General features: G+C 43.9%; 1 protein-coding gene across 1 annotated transcript in view; it reads left to right on the plus strand.

The window, feature by feature from the left end:
* The first annotated feature begins 719 nt into the window (after positions 1 to 719).
* ST3GAL5 (ST3 beta-galactoside alpha-2,3-sialyltransferase 5) overlaps positions 720 to 24,127 on the plus strand; it is a 196,614-nt gene continuing 173,206 nt past the window's right edge. The window contains exon 1 of the mRNA XM_075332662.1: positions 720 to 787. The gene's annotated coding sequence lies outside the window, so the exon portion shown is untranslated. The remainder of the gene's footprint in view (positions 788 to 24,127) is intronic.

Here is a 24,127-nt window from a genome sequence, read left to right on the forward strand (position 1 = left end):
GGGGGATCTTGGGGAAAACTGGGATTACATCGAGTGTTTGTGTGTGACTGGTCTTCCAGGGCCCCAGGTGATAGGCCCTGCATCCTGGTGAGGATGCAGAACCTTGTAGCTCCCTGATGGCTTCAGTGGCTCTACAGATACAGGGACACCCAGAACATTACAACCAAAGACGGGAGGAAGAAGTAACAGTAAGCTGAAGGTGATATCTTATAAGGAGGAAATATGGGCAGTCGGATCTGAGTGACAAGGGTCAAATTGTGATGTCTAAGGCCTGGGTCAGAGCATCTCCAAAATGGCAGGACACATAATAGGAAGACAACCCAGTGTCGGCAGCGTGATGGAGCAATGCTCTGCAATGTGATGGGACACATAAGATTTCTGGGGTCCATGTCTTGATTGGGGGGCACGACACAATAGGGCAGGTGTTAATGTTGCGTAGCCTTAAATCTATACGTTCCTGTGGGAAATTCCTTGCAATATATCTGCTATGTGGTTTCCCCCACTCCATGCCAGTGAGACCCTCACCCCAGTAGGGGTCCTTCTCCTTCCTTCCTGTCTCCATTGTTTGACCCTCTCCCTCCAGAACTTTGTCCTGTGATGCTGGCTGCCTGGCACATTGCTCCCTCCTCTCCTCTCCTCTCCTCTCCTCCCTCCAGGCTGCTGCTGTGTTTTCTGGGATGTGACTTCTCCAGGGCTTCTCTTCCTCTGTGACCTCCAGCACTTTTCCACCTCCCCCTCATACCTGGATGTGAGGACCCCTAAGAAGCACAGACTCCCCCTCATCCATGTGAGTTGTTTACTGCTGGTCTCTTCTGCTGTGGGAAAAGTTTTTAGTTGTGCATAGATTTGGGGGCAGGGGTGGTCTCCACATTCCCATGCTCCTTGATCTGGATGGATGTGACTATAAAAAGAAAAGGCCATGTACTGAGCGTGTCTATCCTCCATGTATGGATACAGCGGATAGGCGGATACAGCGGTGTAGAGTTTGTTGTGTACAGAGGAGCAGCTTTTATCATATGAAGTAGAGCTGAGTTTGTCAGGTACAGCAGAGCTGAGTTTGGTGGGAAACAGCAGCTGTGATGATTATGAACACACGTAGCAGCGATACTGATTTAGTGGCGCTTAACAGCTGCGCTGAGTTCTGTGGGGTTCAGTGGTGACGCTGAGTTTGGTGGGGTTCATTGGTGACGCTGAGTTTGGTGGGGTTCATTGGTGACGCTGAGTTTGGTGGGGTTCATTGGTGACGCTGAGTTTGGTGGGGTTCAGTGGTGACGACGAGTTTGGTGGGGTTCAGTGGCGACGATGAGTTTGGTGGGGTTCAGTGGCGACGACGAGTTTGGTGGGGTTCAGTGGTGACGCTGAGTTTGGTGGGGTTCGGTGGTGACGCTGAGTTTGGTGGGGTTCATTGGTGACGCTGAGTTTGGTGGGGTTCATTGGTGACGCTGAGTTTGGTGGGGTTCAGTGGTGACGACGAGTTTGGTGGGGTTCAGTGGCGACGACGAGTTTGGTGGGGTTCAGTGGTGACGCTGAGTTTGGTGGGGTTCGGTGGTGACGCTGAATTTGGTGGGGTTCATTGGTGACGCTGAGTTTGGTGGGGTTCAGTGGCGATACTGAGTTTGGTGGGGTTTAGTGGTGACGCTGAGTTTGGTGGGGTTCATTGGTGACGCTGAGTTTGGTGGGGTTCAGTGGTGACGCTGAGTTTGGTGGGGTTCAGTGGCGATACTGAGTTTGGTGGGGTTTAGTGGTGAGGCTGAGTTTGGTGAGATTCAGTGGCGACGACGAGTTTGGTGGGGTTTAGGATGACGCTGAGCTTGATGGGGTTCAGCATCCACACTGACTTTGGTGGAGTTCAGCGGATATGCTGAGTTTGGTGGGGATCAGCAGCGACGCTGAGTTTGGTGGGGTTCAGCAGCGACGCTGAGTTTGGTGGGGTTCAGCAGCGACGCTGAGTTTGGTGGGGTTCAGCAGTGACGATGAGGTTGGTAGGGTTCAGCAGCGATGATGTCTTTAGAGGGGTTCAGCAGCGATGCTGTCTTTGAAGGGGTTCAGCAGTGATGCTGTCTTTGGAGGGATTCAGCAGTGATGCTGTCTTTGGAGGGGTTCAGCAGTGATGCTGTCTTTGGAGGGGTTCAGCAGTGATGCTGTCTTTGGAGGGATTCAGCAGTGATGCTGTCTTTGAAGGGGTTCAGCAGCGAGTTTGTTAGGGTTCAGCGACGACGATGAGTTTGGTGGGGTTCAGCAGTGACGCCGAGTTTGATGAGGTTCAGCAGCAAAGCTGTGTTTGATGGGGTTCAGTAGCGACACTGGGTTTGGTGGGGTTCAGCAGCAACGCTGAATTTGGTGGAGTTAAGCAGCATCGCTATGTTTGGTGGGGTTCAGCAGCGATGCTCGGATTGGTGGGGTTCAGCAGCAACACTGAGTTTGATGGGGTTTAGCAGTGATGCTGAGGTTGGTGGGGTCCAGCAGCAACACTAAGTTTGGTGGGGTTGAATGGTTACGCTAAGTTTGGTGGAATTCAGCAATGACACTGAGTTTGGTAGAGTTGAACGGTTACGCTAAGTTTGATGGGGTTCAGCTACGACGCTGAGTTTGGTGGAGTTCAGCAGCAACACTGAGTTTGGTGGTGTTCATCAGCGACGCTGTGTTTAGTGTGGTTCAGCAGTGACACTAACTTTCGCGGGGTTCAGCAGCGACACTAAGGTTGGCAGGGTTCAGCAGCGACACTAAGGTTGGTGGGGTTCAGCAGCAACACTGAGTGTAGTGGGGTTGAGCAGCAACGCTGAGATTGGTGGAGTTAAGCAGCAACATTGAATATGGTAGGGTTTAACGGTGATGCTGAGATTGGTGGGGTTCAGCAGCAACACTGACTTTGGTGGGGTTCAGCAGCAACACTAAGGTTGGTGGAGTTCAGCAGTGATGCTGAGTTTGGTGGGGTTCAGCAGTGATGCTGAGTTTGGTGGGGTTCAACAGTGATGCTGAGTTTGGTGGGGTTCAGCAGTGACGCTGTGTTTAGTGGGGTTCAGTGGTGACACAGAGCTTGATGGGGTTCAGCATCGACAATGAGTTTGGTGGGGTTTAGTGGTGACACTGACTTTGGTGGGGTTCAGTGGATATGCCGAGTTTGGTGGGGTTCAGCAGCGTAACTGAGTTTGGTGGGGTTCAGCAGCTTAGCTGAGTTTGGTGGGGTTCAGAAGCGTAGCTGAGTTTGGTGGGGTTCAGCAGCGTAGCTGAGTTTGGTGGGGTTCAGCAGCGTAGCTGAGTTTGGTGGGGTTCAGAAGCGTAGCTGAGTTTGGTGGGGTTCAGCAGCGTAGCTGAGTTTGGTGGGGTTCAGCAGCGTAGCTGAGTTAGGTGGGGTTCAGCAGCAACGCTGAGTTAGGTGGGGTTCAGCAGCATTGCTGAGGTTGGTGGGGTTCAACGGTGATGCTAAGTTTGGTGGAGTTCTGCAGCGACACTGACTTCATTTGGGTTCAGCGTCGACAATGAGATTCGTAGGGTTCAATGGCGAAGTTTGGTGGGGTTCAGCTGCTAGACGTGCACATAGGTGCGGAGCTTAGTGAGGTGCAGCGGCTGTGCTGAGTTCTGTTGTCTGGTGCGGAATATCTGATATTTTTGAATTTATTTTTTAATATTGGCTTTGTGGCTGCAATGGAGGACATGTGAAATTAGGTTTCTGCCATCATTATTTTGTGCAAATTAATGTTATTATTGTAAATGCCAGATTTATCAGTGCTCCTCTCTGTGTAACACCAGTTTATTAATGCACAAAAAGCTGTGCAGAATTCCATGTTGACGTGCAAAATTTGACACATTGGTATCAGGCTTATAATCGCGCACTTTGTGCTTAAGACATTGCGACTGTTGTTTTATCATTGGATCTTCAAAAGTTGAAATTGATTCAAGATTTGGTGCAAATTCTGCCATTTTTTTGATAAATGTGGCTACGCGGATATCGACGCAGATTTCACCTTTTGCAACACAAAAACTTGGAAACTAAATTCCTCTGTTTATGGTGGAAATACCGCGGCTGATCCAGCATAGGGGCACGTAGCCCAATTCCGACTTTCCTTGTCCAAGTTCTGTCTGGGAGGTTTGGATGGGCCTCGATTCTCCAAAAGTTTTTGAGGAGGATTTAGAGAGTTTCTGCTCATAGGCTATGTGCACATGGCGGATTTTTTTCACCCTCTGAAAAATCGATCAAAAAACGATCAGGCGAATAAACATTTGTATGTAAAATCGTCTTGCACTTCGTATGTTTGAGCTTACATTAACCACTTCAGTTTTCTTAAAGGGATCCTTTCAGCAGATTTGGGGCCTATAAGCTGCGGCCACCACCAGTGGGCTCTTATATACTGCGTTCTAACATTCTGTATATAATATAAGTGCCCAGGCCGCTGTGTAGAACGTAAAAAACACTTTATAATACTTAACCTAAAACGGTTGCTGCGGTGGAGTTGGGCCATATGGTTGTCGCCGTTCTCCGGTGCCGGTGCCTCCTCTTTCAGCCATCTTTGTCCTCCTAAAGCCTGTGTGCATGATGCGTCCTACGTCATACACACTCGCCGATCCCGCGCAGGCGCATTACAATACTTTGATATGCCCTCAAAGTGCGCCTGCGCAGGACCTCAATACCGGCGAGTGTGGCTGACGTAGGACGCAGCATGTACCCAGGCTTCAGAAGAAGGACGACAAAGATGGCCAAAAGAGGAGGCAACAGAGACTCCCATATGACCCAACTCCACCGCAGCGACTGTTTAGGTATTATAAAGTGATTTTTACATTCTAGACAGCGGCCTGGGCTCTTATATACAGCATTTTAGAATACTGTATATAAGAACCCACTGGTGGTGGCCGCAGCTTATAGTCACCAAATCTGGTGACAGGTTCCCTTTAAAACGCAGCGTGGCTAAAAGAAGCAACTTATTCATTCATCTGTTTTTTGTTTATTGGAAGACTCTCCGTAATTTACAATACAAGTCAATGAGAAAAATCTCAAAAGATGCGCGGAATATACCCGGACTTTTTTTTGGGGGGAGCATTTTTTACATTTTTTAGTGGAGTGAAAAACAAAAAGACGGCAAAAACCATAGGAAAAAACTCCAAAACTAGATGCAAAAAGAAAAATTCAAATATGCTCAGGAATTGACCAAACGTTTCAAGGGGTTAAAAAAAACCCTGATATACTTTCCTGAAGTTTTTTCAGCTTGAAAAACCTTGTTGGGTTCACCTGAGTTTAAAAAGACGTCACGTGCACAGAGACACAGAGCGGAAATTCCCGGCTTGGAGAGATAATGCTCATATTCTGTATGTTCACATGTGGCGGATACTCCTGACGCTGCACACATGGAGTTTACATATTTTTTATGCTGAGGATGTCCATAGCGGGTTTCATTTTCTGCATGGCGAAGGGTGAAATCCGCCACAAATTCTTGTAAAATCTGTAACAAATGCAGATGTCGATACGGATTTGCCACAGATGGACGACGTAATCCGCATCAGGATATTTATACATGTGAACGTCCCCATTGGACTATTGTTAGCTCTTAAAAGGGCGGTCCAATATATATATATTGAGTATCTGAGTGTCTGTATGTATGTATGTGTGTGTGTGTGTGTATGTGTGTGTGTGTGTGTGTATGTCCACTAAAGGAATCTGCACCGTCGCATTTACAGTCACGAACGTTTGCACAGATGCCTCATTTGACTCAGGGAACATCATAGACTATGTTTTGAGGGGAAATTTTAACCCCACGCTTTACAGTTATTTGGCAAAAAACCTGCCTCCATTAAAGTCAATGGAGCTGGGAGCCACAATGCAGTCAGGACTTCAGAAGAATGTTGGCGTGTCACAATGCAGCCAGGGAAAGAGACAGACAGAGACAGAGACTGACAGACAGGGAAAGAGATTCAAACAGACAGGGAAAGAGACAGACAGACATAGACAGAGAAGGAAAGAGACAGACAGACAGGGAAAGAGACAGACAGGCACAGACAGAGACAAAGAGACAGACATAGACAAGGAGACAGACACAGACGGACAGGGAAAGAGGCAGACAGGGAAAGAGACAGACAGAGACAGACAGACAAAGACACAGATAGACACAGACACATAAAAAGAGACAGACAGGGAAAGAGAAAGAGAGACAGGCAGACAGGGAAAGAGACAGAGGGAACGATACAGACAGACAGAGATAGACAGGGAAAGAGACAGACAGACAGACACAGACAGAGACAAAGAGACAGACATAGACAAAGAGACAAACACAGACAGGGAAAGAGGCAGACCGGGAAAGATACAGACAGAGACTGACAGACATAAACACAGATAGACACAGACAAAGAGACAGGCACATACAAACAGACAGACAGGGAAAGAGACAGACAGGGAAAGAGAAAGAGAGACAGACAGAGACTGGGAGAGAGACAGTTACTATCTCGGGCAACGCCGGGTACTACAGCTAGTATATATATACATGCGTGTGTGTATGTGTATATATATATATATATATATATATATATATACACACTACAGTATGATGATCCACAACTAAGGTTTATTTTTGGAGTAGGGCTCATATTTTTACCCATTCAGACCCAGGCAATTTTCCATTTTCCGATTTCGTTTTTTCCTCTCCTTCTTCCAAGAGCCATAACTTATTTCTATGTCAATATTGCCATACGAGGGCTTGTTTTTTTGCGGGACGACTTGCACTTTTTCATGACTTCATCCATTCTGCCCCATATTGTACTGGAAAACAGGAAAAAATTCCAAGTGCAATGAAATTGCAAAATAAAGTGCAATTCCATGATTGTTGTTTGTTTGGTTTTTTTTATTTACCATGTTCATTATATGGTAAAACTGACCTGGCAGTAAGATTCTTCAGGTCGGTACGAGTACACAGATATCAAACATGTAAAGTTTTACTTTTATATGAGTGGTAAATAAAATTCAGAAGCTTGTAAAAAAAAAAAATAAAATAAATAAAATTGCGCTTTTGTTGCCATTTTCCGAGACCCGTAACGTTCTCATTTTTCGGGATCTGGGATTTAGTGATGACTTGTTTTTTGCATCTTGAGCTGATGTTTTTAATTATACTATTTTTGCACAGATTCGACGTTTTGATTGCCTGATATTGTATTTTAATGCAATGTTGAATCATGGGGCTGCTGATGGGGGTAGGGAAGGGTGCGTTCCCCACCGGTGCATCTTAAATCCTGCTGTTAGAGATTGACAGTGGCATTTAACTAGTTAAAAGGCTCAGGTGGATCTCTGATCCACTAGTGCCAGCAAACTGCACATTTTTGCTTATCAGATCAGCCAACATGTCCGGGGGGAAAATGCAGGCTCACCACGCGAGCCCGCATTAAAGTGATAGACACGGCCAAGTGAAAAGGTTAGTTATTCTCCAAAAAGGATGAAAAATCCCGCTAGGGCTTATTTTTGGGGTAGGTCTTATTTTTAATATTATACCCATGTACAGATTTTCCTGTTGGTGTGCATGAGAGGTGCACTTGGACAGATTTTCCTGTTGGTGTGTATGAGAGGTGCACTTGGACAGATTTTCCTGTTGGTGTGTATGAGAGGTGCACTTGGACTGTCTGAAGGGTTAACAGACCAATTTAACTCTGCTACATCTCCAGGGGACGGAGCAGGAATGAATGGAGTGTCTATGGAGATACGTTGCTATATATGGCGTCTGTGTGTGTATAGATATATTTGGCTCACACTCAGCTTTCACATGCTCCCCCCTTTCAGTCGTTTCCTGAAGTAGACCAGTGCTGTAGCCATCGCAGCTCTGCTGTATATACACGTATTCGCTCTCCAGGAACGTATATTACAGGGGAACCCTATGAGCTGATACATCTGGGCATATCCAAGCAGGACAAATACACTGCAGGTTTTCCATGTGCAGAAATGAACCAAATTATGTTGTTTTTTTTTTAAATTTTTCTGCTGAAATGTCAAAACCTGCAGCTTAAACTTCCTGGAGCAGAATTTTTAATGCTCATTCTTTTTGCAGCACGGTGGCTCAGTGGTTAGCACTGCAGCCCTGCAGCGCTGGGGCCCTGGGTTCGAATCCCACCAAGGACACCATCTGCAAGGAGTCTGTATGTTCTCCCCCGTGTTTGCGTGGGTTTCCTCCTTTCCTCCGGGTACTCCGGTTTCCACCCACACTCCAAAGACATACAGATAGGGAATTTAGATTGTGAGCCCCAATGGGGACAGTGTTCCTGATGTATGTAAAGCGCTGCGGAATATGTTAGCGCTATATAAAAATAAAGATTTTTTTTTTTTTTGCATAAAAAATGCAAGATATCACCAGAAAACTAACCCAAAAGTGTATCAACAACAATAGGAAAAAAAAAACAAGCCCTCACGACAAAGCTCCCAAAAAAATTATATGCAGGATATATATATATATATATATATATATATACAGTACAGACTAAAAGTTTGGACACACCTCTGTTAGGCCAGAGTCACACTTGCGAGAGACTCGCACGAGTCTAGCATAACATCACCCGGCAAGAGCGGGTTGGCTGCATGTATTTCTATGCAGCTGAGACTCTCCTGTCCGGAGAGCAGTAGGCCTTGCCAGGTGATGATCACATCATCCTCGTGCGAGTCTCTCGCAAGTGTGACTCCATCCTTAAGAGGAGACTTTGTGCAGCAGCCTTCAGTGTAAAATAGCTGCTAGGAAACCACTGCTAAGGACAGGCAACAAGCAGAAGAGACTTGTTTGGGCTAAAGAACACAAGGAATGGACATTAGACCAGTGGAAATCTGTGATTTGGTCTGATGAGTCCAAATTTGAGATCTTTGGATCCAACCACCGTGTCTTTGGGAAAAAGGTGAACGGATGGACTCTACATGGCTGGTTCCCACCGTGAAGCATGGAGGAGGAGGTGTGATGGTGTGGGGGGCTTTGCTGGTGACACTGTTGGGGATTTATTCAAAATTGAAGGCATACTGCACCAGCATGCCTACCACAGCATCTTGCAGCGGCATGCTATTCCATCCTGTTTGTGTTTAGTTGGACCATCTTTTATTTTTCAACAGGACAATGACCCCAAACACACCTCCAGGCTGTGTAAGGGCTATTTGACTAAGAAGGAGAGTGATGTGGTGCTACGCCAGATGACCTGGCCTCCACAGTCACCAGACCTGAACCCAATCGAGATGGTTTGGGGTGAGCTGGACCGCAGAGTGAAGGGAAAAGGGCCAACAAGTGCTAAGCATCTCTGGTAACTCCTTCAAGACTGTTGGAAAACCATTTCCGGTGACTACCTCTTGAAGCTCATCAAGAGAATGCCAAGAGTGTGCAAAGCAGTAATCAAAGCAAAAGGTGGCTACTTTGAAGAACCTAGAATATAAGACATATTTTCAGTTGTTTCACACTTAAAGTATTACCTTCCACATGTTTTCATTCACAGTTTTGATGCCTTCAATGTGAATCTACAATTTTTAGTCATGAAAATAATGAAAACTCTTTGAATGAGAAGGTGTGTCCACACTTTTGGTCTGTACCGTATATACATATATTTATATATATATATATATATATATGTATATATATATATAATATATATATATATATATATATATACATACAGTCAGGGCCAGAAATATTTGGACAGTGACACAAGTTTTGTTATTTTAGCTGTTTACAAAAACATGTTCAGAAATACAATTATATATATAATATGGGCTGAAAGTGCACACTCCCAGCTGCAATATGAGAGTTTTCACATCCAAATCGGAGAAAGGGTTTAGGAATCACAGCTCTGTAATGCATAGCCTCCTCTTTTTCAAGGGACCAAAAGTAATTGGACAAGGGACTCTAAGGGCTGCAATTAACTCTGAAGGTGTCTCCCTCGTTAACCTGTAATCAATGAAGTAGTTAAAAGGTCTGGGGTTGATTACAGGTGTGTGGTTTTGCATTTGGAAGCTGTTGCTGTGACCAGACAACATGCAGTCTAAGGAACTCTCAATTGAGGTGAAGCAGAACATCCTGAGGCTGAAAAAAAAGAAAAAATCCATCAGAGAGATAGCAGACATGCTTGGAGTAGCAAAATCAACAGTCGGGTACATTCTGAGAAAAAAGAAATTGACTGGTGAGCTTGGGAACTCAAAAAGGCCTGGGCGTCCACGGATGACAACAGTGGTGGATGATCGCCGCATACTTTCTTTGGTGAAGAAGAACCCGTTCACAACATCAACTGAAGTCCAGAACACTCTCAGTGAAGTAGGTGTATCTGTCTCTAAGTCAACAGTAAAGAGAAGACTCCATAAAGTAAATACAAAGGGTTCACATCTAGATGCAAACCATTCATCAATTCCAAAAATAGACAGGCCAGAGTTACATTTGCTGAAAAACACCTCATGAAGCCAGCTCAGTTCTGGAAAAGTATTCTATGGACAGATGAGACAAAGATCAACCTCTACCAGAATGATGGGAAGAAAAAAGTTTGGACAAGAAAGGGAACGGCACATGATCCAAGGCATACCACATCCTCTGTAAAACATGGTGAAGGCAACGTGATGGCATGGGCATACATGGCTTTCAATGGCACTGGGTCACTTGTGTTTATTGATGACATAACAGCAGACAAGAGTAGCCGGATGAATTCTGAAGTGTACCGGGATATACTTTCAGCCCAGATTCAGCCAAATGCCGCAAAGTTGATCGGACGGCGCTTCATAGTACAGATGGACAATGACCCCAAGCATACAGCCAAAGCTACCCAGGAGTTCATGAGTGCAAAAAAGTGGAACATTCTGCAATGGCCAAGTCAATCACCAGAACTTAACCCAATTGAGCATGCATTTCACTTGCTCAAATCCAGACTTAAGACGGAAAGACCCACAAACAAGCAAGACCTGAAGGCTGCGGCTGTAAAGGCCTGGCAAAGCATTAAGAAGGAGGAAACCCAGCGTTTGGTGATGTCCATGGGTTCCAGACTTAAGGCAGTGATTGCCTCCAAAGGATTCGCAACAAAATATTGAAAATAAAAATATTTTGTTTGGGTTTGGTTTATTTGTCCAATTACTTTTGACCTCCTAAAATGTGGAGTGTTTGTAAAGAAATGTGTACAATTCCTACAATTTCTATCAGATATTTTTGTTCAAACCTTCAAATTAAACGTTACAATCTGCACTTGAATTCTGTTGTAGAGGTTTCATTTCAAATCCAATGTGGTGGCATGCAGAGCCCAACTCGCGAAAATTGTGTCACTGTCCAAAGATTTCTGGACCTAACTGTATATATACATATACATGGTGTGTGTGTGTGTATATATATATATATATATATATATATATATATATATATATATAAATTGTTTAAAAGAACTGAGAGTCCACCCAAAATCTGAAGAGTCACATATTTATACACAACAGGACATAGAATGGAGCAGTAAAAAGACAAGTTATGTGAAGCAGAACTATCACTATGGCAAGAGGACAAATTGTTGTGGCCATAAATATTGCTGTAGTTCATAGATAAGCAGTGTGAAACTTTTATTGTCCTCTGATTGGGGTCTGGTCCAGGTCTGTGATGCCCCCAGATGCTCTGAAGAACACATTTCTTAATTGATGTAAAAAGACATAAATCCATGTGATACATTCATTCCTGCTCTGAATGTGTCAAAGGTCATCATAAGTTTGTACTCCCATAGTCTCCTATCTCTCTGGGACTAGAAATTTCCTTTCAATACCAGATTCTTCATATTTTGTGTTATATTGAGCCTGAAGAAGAGACCTGATAGTCTCGAAAGCTTGCTATTATTACCATCTTTTCAGTTAGCCATTAAAAGGCATCAACCACTGAGGACTTCAGTTCTTTTAAAGAATGTTTTATCTCTACTGGCTAACACGGTACAAAGATATATTTTACCTGTATCAAAATGGAGGATACCGGAATGTACCGCATCTTTATGGAACTAGAGACACTTCTGAAGAAACGCGCACAACTGAACAGCGACATATTTTTCTTATCCAAATGCAAAAAGGAGAATCTGATCCCCAAAGGACCCTGGATTACAAACCCAATTCTACATACCTGCAATACCCATTATGCACAAAACCTTTGTCACGCGACTTCTGAGAGACTAAGGAACCACCTTTTGCATGTCTTCTACAGCATCAAGAGTAAAATCCAGAGGGAATTTGAAAAACAAAGGAAGACACTTCCAGAAAGCACAGAACAAAAAGTACAACAATACTATTATAGACTACGAACCCTTCTGATCCACAACAAGGAAAATAAACTACATAGACTGCGCCTCAATTGAGGACTTAATACAAACAGGTTGAGAACAAAGCCAAAACCTGACAACTTTGACAACCACTCCATTCAAGACACAAAAGCATCTAAAGGCTACTTTACACACTGCGATATCGGTCCCGATATCGCTAGTGTGGGTACCCGCCCCCATCTGTTGCGCGACACGGGCAAATCGCTGCCCGTGTCGCACAACAGCCGTCACACATACATACCTGTCCGGCGACGTCGCTGTGACGGGCGAACCGCCTCCTTTCTAAGGAGGCGGTCCGTGCGGCGTCACAGCGACGTCACTGAACCGCCGCCCAATAGCAGCGGAGGGGCGGAGCTGAGTGGGACGTAACATCCCGCCCACCTCCTTCCTTCCTCATAGCGGCCGGGAGGCAGGTAAGGGGAGCTTCCTCGTTCCTGCGGCGTCACACGCAGCGATGTGTGCTGCCGCAGGAACGAGGAACAACCTCGTTACTGCTGCAGTAACGATATTTGAGAATGGACCCCCATGTCGCCAATTAGCGATTTTGCACGTTTTTGCAACGATGCAAAATCGCTTATCGGTGACACACAACGGCATCGCTAATGCGGCCGGATGTGCGTCACGAATTCCGTGACCCCAACGACTCCGCATTAACGATGTCGCAGCGTGTAAAGCCCGCTTAACTGTGTTATCAATGTCTCGGATTATAAAGCCAACAAAGGGGAACTTGCTGTTCTTTCTAGAGGACTCTCATTTTGTCCTACTAAAGCTCTAGACAAAACTGAACTCTGCAGCGACATGGAAGATTACTTCAGGAGACTACGTCTGAGGGAATATTTTAACAATGCAGATGTTTCAGAATCCACCCAGACTGAAGGAAGATGGTTCTTGACAACCAGGAAAAGGTCAGATTGGATGCAACCCTCATTTGGATAACTATAGACACTTTCAGACACTTGTTAAAATCCACTATCCTAGACACACACAGGAGGCAACCATCCAACATCAGTGCCCAGGAAAGAAGGGCCATTAAATCTTTGAAAACCAACAAAGAACTCATCATTAAACCTGCAGACAAGGGGGTTGCAATAGTCATGATGAACAAATCAGACTACATGAAGGAAGCACACAGACAACTGATGGACACACGCTACTATAAAAAATTGAAGTCTGACCCTACACAGGACTATTATAAGGAACTTAACAAGTTGGTCTCTTGTCTGCCTGACATATCCTCAACAGCTGATGAACTGATACCGTTGAGTCCAAGAATAGGCACATTCTACGTGCTTCCCAAAATTCACAAAACTGGAAACCCAGGAAGACCCATCATTTCATGTGTGGGCACCCTCACTGAACAAGTCTCTGGATGGGTAGAGGGTATCCTCAAACCCTTGGTAAGGGATACGGCCAGCTACATCCAGGACACTACTGACCTTTTGAAAAAACTATCAGCAATAGGTCCTCTACCAGAGGGAACCATCCTTGCCACCATGGATGTGGAATCCTTGTACTCGAATATTCCACACCAGGATGGATTGAATGCCTGCAAAATCTTCCTAGAAAATACAGGAACTGATGCCAATTCTGTAGTGAAGCTTACAAAATTCATCCTCACCCATAATTACTTTGCATTTGACAATAACATATATCTACAGGAGACTGGGACTGCAATGGGAAGCAAAATGGCACCACAATATGCAAATCTTTTTATGGCCAAGCTTGAGAGTGACTTTTTATCCTCTTGTCCTATCAGGCCTCTGGCCTACTATCGTTACATTGATGATATTTTAATCATCTGGACAGAGTCTGAGGAGCAGCTGAAGACCTTCCATGAACACTTTAATCAGTTTCACCCCACCATCAACCTAATACTCAACTACTCCTGCACTGAAATCAACTTTTTGGACACCATCATTAAACTACGGAACAATGAAATAGAGACATCCCTGTACAAGAAGCCAAGTGACCGTCCAACATACCTGAAATGGGACAGTTTTCATCCAAAACACATAAAAACCTCTATAGTGTACAGTCAGGCCATCAGGTACAATCGGATATGTTCCAACACTACAGATAGAGACAATCACCCTGAGTGCCTCAGAAAGACCTTTCTGAATCAAGGCTACCACCCAAGAGCAATTGAAAACCAGATTACAAGAGCCACCAGAATATCAAGAAACCATCTCCTACATTATAAAACTAAAGAAGAAAACAACCGGGTCCCTCTTGTAATCACCTACAATCCAAATCTGGAGGTGTTTAGAGGAGCTGCACGGAAACTACAATCATTACTGCAAAAAGATGTTCGATTAAAATCTATTTTTCCAGACCCCCCACTTCTGTGTTTTAGACAGCCCCCGAATCTAAGAAGCATCATTGTCAGAAGCTCCCTGTCCTCTCCAACAACAGGAACACTTCCCTGCAACCAGAAAAAATGTAAGCCCTGTCCATTTATATTGACAACGGACAAGATAAGGATTCCCAGATCACATCAGGACTACAAGATCCCAGGTACCTTCAGCTGCACCACAACCAATGCGGTGTACTTAATTATATGTACCAAATGTCCAACTGGGGGTCTGTATGTAGGGGAGACCGGGCAACAGCTCAGGACAAGGATGAATTCTCACCGCCACACAATTAGAGAAAAAAGGATGGATCTACCTGTGGCCAAACATTTCTGTAACCCAGACCACAGCATCATGGACATGACATTGCTGGTATTGAAAGGAAATTTCAAGTCCCAGAGAGATAGGAGACTATGGGAGTACAAACTTATGATGACCTTTGACACATTCAGGGAACAAGAGAAAAGCTCATGCATAACCGGCGCACAACCCAATCATATAAAGTAGTCAGTGACTGGTTCATATGTACATATAATTGTAATTTATTAAGTCCAAAAACACACACTACAAAAACATGATAAAAACAATTAAAATTGTGCAGAACAGCACAGGTAAAGACACGTTCCCTCTGGAATCAATGGAAATTTGCCAACATGGATTCATGCAGGAAGTCAGCATATGATTGAAAATAACTAACTCCTGTATATGTATCAATAATGATTGCACAACGCATGAATTCAATGTGTAGTTAGGTGAATGATGACAACATATATACCCCAATGCTTGAATATATACATATCAAGGATACATCATGCGTAAATAATACATGTCCTAGTAATAGGATCTGAATGGTCACAAAAATTGGGCTGTGAGTAGTGGGCCCTACAGAGATAACAATGATGTCCCAAATGTTCTATGGGGTATACCTCATCAGAATCAACCAATGGGACCTGATGGTTACACGAAAAAGATTATGCAGTAAATAATCATCACCTATTTGTTTAGTCAAAATACACTACCCATATGTAAGGCATGAACATGAGAGTCATGGCAACACCAGGGGGAGCGTGGCCGGCCCCACGCGTATCGCTGCGGACAGCTTCATCAGGGGAAGGTGTGAGTTGGACCATGTGAGGGGATATATATAGGAACCTTAATCATCAAATTAAAAACAGTTGGTAAAGAACAAACACATCATTAGTAGTTACTAAGGACGCTATACATAGACATACCATTGGTGGTTACTCTGGAGTTTAAACATGCACAGCACAAATATACCACTGATAGTTGCCATGAACGCTAAATGTACACGGAGCTGGGCGCTGCCATGACCGGATATGACATCACATCCGGGATCCCGGTATCCGGAGGTTGCACTAATGCAGCTGATTAAAAAGAAACCGAAAGTAAGCCCAATGGGCACAGTGGAACTCACAGGGAACCAGTACATCCTGAATCCACATGGCAAGGGCATTTTCGAACAATATACAGAGACATCGTTATTACCGTGACCGGAAGTGATGTCATGCGCAGACTAAGTAGTCTCAGAGCCCTGCGCATGCTCACTAAAGGTCCAGAGGAGATATCCACGGCACAACATGGGTCGTGCATCTATCATATGGACTCCCATCAGACAAGGTTAATCCACTATATGGGTATACATACCCGAGGGCAACAATGCCCATACCATTGCAAATTATCCAATGATGTATAGTATCACCTGCTCAATGACATCCGTGGATTTGTTATATGTATATGAGTCCCCATGTGATAGGTCATGCAGGGCGGGATCCCGCCCCTATGTACCAATACACATAATCCAATAGGTGCCCGATATCACCTGCCTAATGCAACCATAAGTTCATACCACCAAATGTGGATTTATCATCAGTACATGAGTCCCCATGTAATATATCATACAGCACGAGATCACTCTCCTCTATTTGTTTTTACAGATCCTTCCCTTTAATACCGCGATTGCGGATTTACATATATACAATCCCTGTCAAAAATGTCCCTTAACGCACTTATTGAATGCCAAATAAACGTATAGTACCACCCAGTGCTATGGGACCTTGAGCAGATAAAAATCACATGATGTAGACCTATTATGCATACATGGTGTCTCCATGTGCCAATATATTCAGAATGGGATAACCCCCTTTCTTTCTTATAAATCTGTTTGAATACAGTTCCCTAGTCACAGAAGAGGGAGGTCAACCAGAAATCATTGAATCTTGATCCATGGGGACAAGCACACACATAGTAGTGTTATATTCTGCCATTATTTATGGATGGTTATTGTACTATATATATGACATTAAATGGATAGGTGCCAATACCACAGTATATAAATATCATCAGATAATCTCTGAGACGCCGGACCATGCCAGTAGGACAAGGGCCATGGGGGGAGGGGTGGGAGAAGGGGAAGGGGGGAGGGGGGGGGAGGGCAGAAGAAGACCAATTGGGAAACGGCTATGCGTACCAGGTATAACCCAGGTGATAGAACTGGGTCTAGTATTAATGAAGGAGTGACCCATCACAATTATAACAGATCAAGAGGGTCACTGCCTCAATTGATGTGTCCATGCCCTCATCATCCAATTCAATTCGAACTAAGGCTATGATGCCAGGATTATGTCGACTCTCCCACGAAGGAGAGCCAGGCTCAGATATTCCAACCAGTCCCAATTGTCCATCAGGAGCTCTCTGTAGTTCTGTCCAGGATGTTGGCAAAAGGTCCATCCGTTGTCCTCACTTCATTCGGAAAACTGGAGAGTTGCAATAATGGCAATCAAGGAGAGTTGTAATGGTGGCAATCATGATGACCATCTCGATAGGCACTGTATATTCGTTACAATCAACCACGAACTCCTGGTGTTGAATCCATAATGAATAGATACTACAGCAAAAGGAGAGAGGAGAGACAAAGCCATGAGAATACTACATCTCCATAGATAATCTTATTCACCCAGAAAGCCAGTATACAATAATTCTTCATTAAGTCCCGAAGGAGTGAGGGACTTAAGCGTGAAAATCCACCTTGCCTCAGCCCTCAATAGGGGTTTCCACAAGGACCCACCCCTGCCACTGCTCGTAACTTTCTGAAGTCCAACCAACAGTAGATTATGACATGAACCTCCATGTTGTCTAAGGAAGTGTGCAGCCACAGACGTCAGGGTCTTCCCTTTCTTCTCATCTGATTTCGCCAAGTTGATTGTGGAGGTATGCTTTTGTATTCTTTTTCGTAACTCCTGAGATGTCTGTCCCACGTAGATTTTCTGACAAGGGCATATAATGGCATACACAACGTTAGTGGTCTTACAGTTGATATATGTCGACAGAGAGTGTGGGGTAGAGTCAGTAGTGTTGATGAATACATTTCGGGTTGGGTGCATAAATTGACATATATTGCACTCACCACACGGGTAGGATCCTTTCATATCCTGTCCTCTGTTCAACTTTATTGTGGGTCTCCTGAAATGGCTTCTGGTTAGCATATCTCTCAACCGAGGAGCCCTTCTCGCTGTAAGCAGAGGTACATCACTCACGAGGGGTGCCGCCTGAGTGTCAGTTGTAAGGACCCTCCAATGGTCCCGTAAGATGTGTCTTACCTGATTCCAGTGACTATTAAATTCTGTAATCAGTCGGAGTGGCTGATCCCCATGTGGCCTCCTATGGGTTAATAGATCACGTTGGGTGTCCTGTTTGGCTCGTTGAAAGGCCGTAGAGATGACTCCTCTCGGATATCCTCTATTCTTGAGACGCTTGGTCAAGTCATGAGCTTGATGATGGAACTCTTTGTCAGATTTACAATTGCGACGCACTCTCAGGAATTGGCCCACCGGTACCCCTCTTCTTGTGTGAAAAGGATGGAAACTATCAAATCGAAGAAGGCTATTAGTAGCCGTGGGTTTACGGAAGAGGCTGGTGGACAGCCGACCCTCCTCCATGGTGATGTTCAGATCCAGGAAGGTTGCTGTTGAAGATGACAAATTTGAAGGTAAAAAGATATTATGGGAGTTGGCATTCAGGAAGTTCAGGAATTCCTGGCAGGTTTCCTCAGTGCCATTCCATAGGAAAAACAGGTCATCTATATACCTGCGCCAATGCAAAACATGTTCCTTGTAGAGGTGGGAGGGGAAAACGGTGGTTTCCTCCCACCACCCAAGGAACAAGTTTGCATAGGCCGGCGCACACCGTGCGCCCATCGCAACTCCTGACGTTTGCCTAAAGAATGCGTTGTCAAACAAAAAGTAATTGTGCTCAAGCACAAACTGGCATAAATCAATCAACAGAGAATCATGCATTCTGTCCGAATTGGACTGTTTGTTAAGAAAATAACCAAGAGCCCTGATGCCATCATCATGCTTGATGTTGGAATACAAGGATTCCACATCACAGGTCACAATCAAGGTATGAGGAGGAATCTGGATGTCAAGACAAAAACGGATAAAATCAGACGAGTCTCTCAGGTAGGAAGGGAGTTGAGTGACGATGGGCTGGAGAAAAAAATCCAAGTATGTACACACCTTCTCACACAGGCTCCCAAAGCTGGAAACGATTGGGCGACGCGGTGGCTTAGAGGCGTTCTTATGGATTTTTGGTAGCATATAGAATGTGGGTATTGTTGGTTGCTCAACCCACATATATTTCTTTTCTTTGCTACTAATGATGCCCAAACCACAAGCCCGATCAAGTAGGGATTTTAGATTCTTGAGGAATATGCTAGTTGGGTCAGATGGAATCTTGACGTAGCACCTGGAGTTGGTTAGTTGCCTATTAGCCTCCTCGATATACATAGTAGTGGGCCATAGAACCACGTTGCCGCCCTTGTCCGCCTCTTTGATAATAAAGAGGTTATTGCTTTTAAGTTGGACAAGGGCCGCCTTCTCCATGGGGTTCAAATTATGATCAGAGATGATCTTAGAAGGCAACTTCATAACGTCCGCTTTGACCATTTCAAAGAAAACTTTCACAGCAGGAACCAAGGAGAGGGGTGGTGTAACCATAGATTTATTTTTATGTGGAAAGGCTCGCCTACCTGTTGGGTTCTCATTCTCCTGTAGGAGGTCCAGGAGATCTTGGAACATTTGTCTCTCCATATCAGGTAGGCCATTAAGCACATCAGGTTTCCTGTGGATGGCTCTGAGTACTAAATTCCTACAGAACAAATAAAGATCTTTAATTAACGTGAATTTGTCCAAACCATGGGTAGGTACAAACGTCAGTCCCTTCTGGAGGACCGAAATCTCCCCAGGTGTTAAGACATACTCAGACAAATTTATGATCTGTAGGTTATCGCTCATACCTTGTCCCCTGGGTTCAATTAGATGTGACTCCCCATCGGTTCTCAAATCCCTCCCCTGATGAAGCTGTCCGCAGCGATACGCGTGGGGCCGGCCACGCTCCCCCTGGTGTTGCCATGACTCTCATGTTCATGCCTTACATATGGGTAGTGTATTTTGACTAAACAAATAGGTGATGATTATTCACTGCATAATCTTTTTCGTGTAACCATCAGGTCCCATTGGTTGATTCTGATGAGGTATACCCCATAGAACATTTGGGACATCATTGTTATCTCTGTAGGGCCCACTACTCACAGCCCAATTTTTGTGACCATTCAGATCCTATTACTAGGACATGTATTATTTACGCATGATGTATCCTTGATATGTATATATTCAAGCATTGGGGTATATATGTTGTCATCATTCACCTAACTACACATTGAATTCATGCGTTGTGCAATCATTATTGATACATATACAGGAGTTAGTTATTTTCAATCATATGCTGACTTCCTGCATGAATCCATGTTGGCAAATTTCCATTGATTAAAGAGGGAACGTGTCTTTACCTGTGCTGTTCTGCACAATTTTAATTGTTTTTATCATGTTTTTGTAGTGTGTGTTTTTGGACTTAATAAATTACAATTATATGTACATATGAACCAGTTACTGACTACTTTATATGATTGGGTTGTGCGCCGGTTATGCATGAGCTTTTCTCTTGTTCCCTAATCCACGTTTCATGCAGGCTGCAGTACCCAGCTTTTTATTATATTGAGCTGTGCATCCGGTGTTTTCTTCTTTGACACATTCAGAGCAAGAATGAATGTGTCACATGGATTTATGTCTTTTTACATCAATTAAGAAATGTGTTCCTCAGAGCATCTGGGGGCATCACAGCCCAGACCAGACCCTAATCAAAGGACAATAAAACTTTCACACTGCTTATCTATGAACTGCAGCAATATTTATGGCCACAACAGTTTGTCCTCTTGCCATAGTGATAGTTCTGCTTCACATAACTTTTCTTTTTACTGCTCCATTCTATGTCCTGTTGTGTATAGATATGTGACTCTTCAGATTTTGTGTTATATTGAGCCTGAAGAAGAGACCTGAGTAGTCTCGAAAGCTTGCTATATACTACCATCTTTTCAGCCATTAAAAGGTATCAACCACTGAGGACTTCAGTTCTTTTAAACAATTCTTTATCTCTACTGGCTAACACGGGACAAAGATATATTTTACCTGTGTATATATATATATATATATATATATATATATATAAAACAAAGACAGAGCAAAGTCCAGCAATAACGTGAGCAGTGATTCTGGACCGTGAAGAAAATGTTTTTTTCCGCTGAAACGCGTAGCCCTATCTGCACTACTTTCCTGCGGTAATGCTGTTTTGAACTGCTTGGACCATTGCCTATAAATGGATTTGCGAATAAAGTGAAAATTTTTAACAGCATCCTGGACTGCTCACGTTATTGCTGGACTTTGCTGTGTCATTGTTCACATTTGTATGGATGGACTCCTACATCTTGATCCGGGCACAACGGAGTTAACCAGGTCAGCTGAGGTTCCAGGTGGTTCACAGGAGTGAGCTGGTCTACACTGTTGGATTTGTATATATATATATATATATATATATATATACACTACAGTTCAAAATTTAAGGGTAATTACGATATTTCCTTATTTTTGAAAGAGAAGCACATTTTTTTTCAATGAAGCAAACATTTAATTAAACAGAAATACACTCTACTGTATACATTGTTAATGTGGTACAAGACTATTCTAGCTGCAAACGTCTGTTTTTTAATGCAATATCTACATAGTTGTATAGAAACCCATTTCCAACAACCACCGTTTCAGTGTTCTAATGGTAGATTGTGTTTGCTAACTGTGTTAGAAGACTAATGGATGTTTAGAAATCCCTTGAAAACCCTTGTGCAAGTATGTTAGCACAGCTGAAAACAGTTTTGCTGATTAGAGAAGCTATAAAACTGACTTTCCTTTGAGCTAGTTGAGAAACTGGAGCATTATATTTGTTGGTTCCATTAAACTCTCAAAATGGCCAGAAAAAGAGAACTTTCATGTGAAACTCGACAGTCTATTCTTGTTCTTAGAAATGAAGGATATTCCATGTGAGAAATTGCCAAGAAACTGAAGATTTCCTACAACGGTGTGTACTACTCTCTTCAGAGGAGAGCACAAACAGGCTCTAACCAGAGTAGAAAGAAGTGGATGCCGCGCTGCACAACTGAGCAACAAGACAAGTACATTACAGTCTCTAGTTTGAGAAATCGACACCTCACAGGTCCTCAACTGGCAGCTTCATTAAATAGTACCCACAAAACGCCACTGTCAATGTCTACAGTGAAGAGGCGACTCCGGGATGCTGGCCTTCAGGGAAGAATGGCAAAGAAAAAGCCATATCTGAGAGTGGCAAATAAAAGGAAAAGATTAATAAGGCAAAAAAACACAGACATTGGACAGAGGAAGATTGGAAAAAAGTGTTATGGACAGACGAATCGAAGTGTGAGGTGTTTGGATCATACAGAAGAACATTTGTGAGACGCAAAACTACTGAAAAGATGCTGGAAGAGTGCCTGACGCCATCTGTCAAGCATGGTGGAGGTAATGTGATGGTCTGGATTTGCTTTGGTGCTGGTAAAGTGGGAAATTTGTACAAGGGAAAAGGAATTTTGAATAAGGAAGGCTATCACTCCATTTTGCAACGCCATGCCATACCCTGTGGACAACACATGATTGGAGCCAATTTCATCCTACAACAGGACAATGACCCAAAGCACAACTCCAAATTATACATGAACTATTTAGGGAAGAAGCAGGCAGATGGTATTCTATCTGTAATGGAGTGGCCAGCCCAGTCACCAGATCTCAACCCTATAGAGCTGTTGTGGGAGCAGCTTGACCGTATGGTACCAAAAAGTGCCCATCAACCCAATCCAACTTGTGGGAGGGCGGGGGAGCATGGGGGGAAATATCTCCAGATTACCTCCACAAATTAACAGCTAGAATGCCAAAGGTCTGCAAAGCTGGAATTGCTGCAGAGGAGCGATCAGTGCCAAAAGCAAAGTGTGAAGAGAAAATTATTATTGCAAGTAAAAATCATTATTTCTAACCTCGTCACTGTCTGGACGATATTCTCTATTCATTATGCAACTCATCTGATAAATAAAAGTAGGATTTTTCATGGAAAAGACAAAATTGTCTGTGGGGACCCCAAACTTTTGAACAGTAGGGTATATACAGTATATATATACAGTGCCTACAAGTAGTATTCAACCCCCTGCAGATTTAGCAGGTTTGATAAGATGCAAATAAGTTAGAGCCTGCAAACTTCAAACAAGAGCAGGATTTATTAACAGATGCATAAATCTTACAAACCAACAAGTTATGTTGCTCAGTTAAATTTTAATAAATTTTCAACATAAAAGTGTGGGTCAATTATTATTCAACCCCTAGGTTTAATATTTTGTGGAATAACCCTTGTTTGCAATTACAGCTAATAATCGTCTTTTATAAGACCTGATCAGGCCGGCACAGGTCTCTGGAGTTATCTTGGCCCACTCCTCCATGCAGATCTTCTCCAAGTTATCTAGGTTCTTTGGGTGTCTCATGTGGACTTTAATCTTGAGCTCCTTCCACAAGTTTTCAATTGGGTTAAGGTCAGGAGACTGACTAGGCCACTGCAACACCTTGATTTTTTCCCTCTTGAACCAGGCCTTGGTTTTCTTGGCTGTGTGCTTTGGGTCGTTGTCTTGTTGGAAAATGAAATGACGACCCATCTTAAGATCCTTGATGGAGGAGCGGAGGTTCTTGGCCAAAATCTCCAGGTAGGCCGTGCTATCCATCCTCCCATGGATGCGGACCAGATGGCCAGGCCCCTTGGCTGAGAAACAGCCCCACAGCATGATGCTGCCACCACCATGCTTGACTGTAGGGATGGTATTCTTGGGGTCGTATGCAGTGCCATCCAGTCTCCAAACGTCACGTGTGTGGTTGGCACCAAAGATCTCGATCTTGGTCTCATCAGACCAGAGAACCTTGAACCAGTCTGTCTCAGAGTCCTCCAAGTGATCAAGAGCAAACTGTAGACGAGCCTTGACATGACGCTTTGAAAGTAAAGGTACCTTACGGGCTCGTCTGGAACGGAGACCATTGCGGTGGAGTACGTTACTTATGATATTGACTGAA

Source organism: Anomaloglossus baeobatrachus, chromosome 1 (genome assembly GCF_048569485.1).
Source record: "Anomaloglossus baeobatrachus isolate aAnoBae1 chromosome 1, aAnoBae1.hap1, whole genome shotgun sequence".
Lineage (NCBI taxonomy): Eukaryota > Metazoa > Chordata > Amphibia > Anura > Aromobatidae > Anomaloglossus > Anomaloglossus baeobatrachus.